Source organism: Amphimedon queenslandica, unplaced genomic scaffold (genome assembly GCF_000090795.2).
Source record: "Amphimedon queenslandica unplaced genomic scaffold, v1.1 AMPQUscaffold_9242_Cont18799, whole genome shotgun sequence".
In the NCBI taxonomy this organism is placed as follows: domain Eukaryota; kingdom Metazoa; phylum Porifera; class Demospongiae; order Haplosclerida; family Niphatidae; genus Amphimedon; species Amphimedon queenslandica.
In genome coordinates, this window is record NW_003550486.1 from 1 (window position 1) to 3,406 (window position 3,406).

Below are 3,406 nucleotides of genomic sequence, written 5' to 3' on the forward strand. Positions count from 1 at the left end.
TACATTTATTTTTTGATTGCCCCACACTAAATTTTGCAGGTAGAACAATTTAGTTACTTCTCATTATTATTATTATTATTATTATTAATAAATACTACTATTATCTCTTTTTGTTTTTTAATTCATTAATCCTTATTTGTGTTTAAATTATATATTATATATATTATTATTATTATTATTATCACTTGTTAAAATTATTTTGCGGCTACTTTTGCAGCCAAAAATTTATGCAACACAAATGCGCTTACACTAAGAAGCTAGTTTGGAACAATATTGATTAATATTTTATAGAGTTAAAAGCATTTTAAGCCAAGTCCCTCTTTTAGGGATTGGATATGGTTTTTGAAGCATCAAAAAAACTAAAAATGCATTTTTATAAAATAGAATAAGAAATTAATAAAATTGATAAAAATTAAATGATAAAAAATAAAAATTAGAAAATTTTAAAAAAATTTGGAGGTGTGAACAAGGCCTTGTTCACACCTCTAAAGGTGTTAACAGAGTGACAAAAATTTCATGCTCCACCAACTTGAGTTTAGGACTTGATGATACAGTATTGCAGTACATAATGCACTATATTTCAGTATAGTCTAGTTCTGTTACATCAATTAGTTACTGTTACCATAGTAGTACATGTAGATAAAGATTAACACAGTGGTTTAATATTCGTTAACTGTGAAATGAAATAATTGTACAAAATATAAAATTAATAGTTTTGAAAATTTAAATTGACTTTCACAACTAAGTATCAAACAGTCAATCCTTTTCTTCTCTTATGTCGTTCCTCCATTGCTCAATATTCTCAGATTTAATCCCACTCCCGCCACAGACAATGACTATGATATTGCTTAAGCTTTTTGGAAGCTTTCCTTCATCTTGGAGGTGAGGGATAAGACTTTTATCAGTTACTGCAGCAAGAGCAGCTCCACAGGCCGGAGGGACAAGAACTTCATGATAATCTAAAAAAAGAGGAGAGATAGAAATGAAGAGGAAACTCGGGTATATTTTTTATTTTAAAGTTTAAAAATTAACAGCAGAAAGTCTGAGGTATCCTTCATGTAGAAGTTATTTTATATAGTAAGGAACGCAATCGGTATATAATTGATACACTAGGTGCTGTTTGTTAGATACCGTATAGCTAGAAAATTTGGTGGAGTAAAACTTTAACAAATTTGGCGAATTGAAGTCCATTCACCAAATTTTTAGTCTCCAATTTGATAAGGCTCCATAGAAGCATACAGAGTTTAAATTTCACCAAAATTTTAACCTCCAAACCTCTTTTGAAGTCAATTCACCAAATTTTAACACTCCAAATTTTCTAGCTATACGGTAGCTTGTCATTAAGAGGCTTTACTGTATATAGCTGCATATACTATATAGTGAGAAATTTTTGTGGACCCATCTAAAAATCAATTTCGTGGCTTTAATTTTTGTGGTTTTCTACTATTCGACCATCTTGAACCGTATTAAATTAATTTTCGCAGATTTTATTTTTGTGAATTTAAAAAAAAACACGAAATCCACGAAAATTTGGGCCATAAAATTTTCCGCTATACGGTATTCATGTACCTGACATAAAGACACAAGCTTTCAGTGCTTCCTTGTCTGGAACTACACACGAGATGACGTTTTTATTTTGGAGCCACTCGTAGGATCTTTTACTGACCTTTAAAGCACCTAAACATTTAGCTATACTATAATAGAAAAAATAATATAAAATGGTGCGTAAGTAAAGTTTACATTGTTACACAATAAATGATATTCAAACTTTTTTATGCATTTTCTGGTGCAAATTTGTAGAAAATTTGCATCAAAAGTTGATCAAAGTCCCTGATATTTTTTTAAATGGTTTTGATAGAAGTCTAAAAAATTATTTAACAATTTTGAACTGATTCCAATCAAAATTAGATTTTTTACAAATTTTAAGTTACTCCAAAATTGGGCCCAAAGTCCCTGTACTGTACAGAGATTTTGGTCAAATTTCGTCAAAAATGAAAAGGAGAAAATTTTGAATTTTCATAATTTTTTTCTGATACATATACAGGTACTTATGTTGTGTAGAAAGTTTGAACTGATTACAATCAAGTTTAGATTTTTTATGAATTTTCAAAGTTACTCCAAAATTGGGCACAAAGTCCCTGTACTACAGTACAGGGATTTTGGTCAAATTTCGTCAAAAATGAAAAGGAGAAAATTTTCCAATATTTTTCTAATTTTTTCTAGATTTTTTCCGGATGCTTGGAAATTTTTTTTAAATTTTTCCGATTATTTTTCTAATTTTTTCCAGACGCTTGGAAATTTTTTCCAAATTTTTCCGGTTATTTTTCTAATTTTTAAATATTTTTTCCAGACGTTTGCAAATTTTTTCCAAATTTTTCTGATTATTTTTCTAATTTTTTAATATTTTTTTCCAGATGCTTGGAAATTTTTTCCAAATTTTTCTGATTATTTTTCTATTTTTTTTATTTTTTCTGGACATTTGGGGAATTTTTCCAATATTTTTCTAATTTCTTCTAAATTTTTCCGGATTCTTGCAAATTTTTTCCAAATTTTTCCAATTATTTTTCTAATTTTTTAAATTATTTTCCGGACGTTTGCAAATTTTTTCCAAATTTTTCCGATTATTCCAATTTTAAAAATTATTTTCCAAACGTTTGCAAATTTTTTCCAAATTTTCCGATTATTTTTCTAATTTTTAAAATTATTTTCCGGACGTTTGCAAATTTTTTCCAAATTTTCCGATTATTTTTCTAATTTTAAAAATTATTTTCCGGACGTTTGCGAATTTTTTCCAAATGTTTCCAATTATTTTTCTAATTTTTTTGATTTTTTTCCGGACACTTGGGAAATTTTTCCAATATTTTTTTAATTTCTTCTAAATTTTTTCTGGATTCTTGCAAATTTTTTTGATTATTTTTTTAATTTTTAAAATTTTTTTCCGGACGTTTGCAAATTTTTTCCAAATTTTTCCAATTATTTTTCTAATTAAAAAAATTTTTTTTCCGGACGTTTGCGAATTTTTTCCAAATTTTTCCAATTATTTTTTTCATTTTTTTAATTTTTTTCTGGACGCTTAGGAATTTTTTCCAAATTTTTCCAATTATTTTTCTAATTTTTTAATATTTTTTTCCGGACGCTTGGGAATTTTTTCTAAATTTTTCCAATTATTTTTCTAATTTTTTTCCGGATGCTTGGGAATTTTCAATTTTTATAATTTTTTCTTTGGTCAAATTTCATCAAAAATGAAAAGAAGAAAATTTTCAATTTTTATAATTTTTTCTGATACATATACAGGTACTTATGTTGTGTAGAAAGNTTTGAACNTGATTACAATCAAGTTTTGGATTTTTTATGAATTTTCACAGTTACTCCAAAATTGGGCCCAAAGTCCCTTCACTATAGTACA

The 3,406-nt window shown here is 27.0% G+C and overlaps 1 long non-coding RNA gene across 1 annotated transcript; it reads right to left on the reverse strand.

Annotated features, from left to right (window-relative positions):
• Positions 1-654: 654 nt before the first annotated feature.
• Positions 655-1,784, reverse strand: LOC109590944 (uncharacterized). Its single transcript, XR_002189578.1, has 2 exons — positions 1,570-1,784; positions 655-959 (listed from the first exon to the last, which is right to left on the reverse strand). It is a non-coding gene; the product is annotated as an uncharacterized LOC109590944 (long non-coding RNA).
• Positions 1,785-3,406: the final 1,622 nt, after the last annotated feature.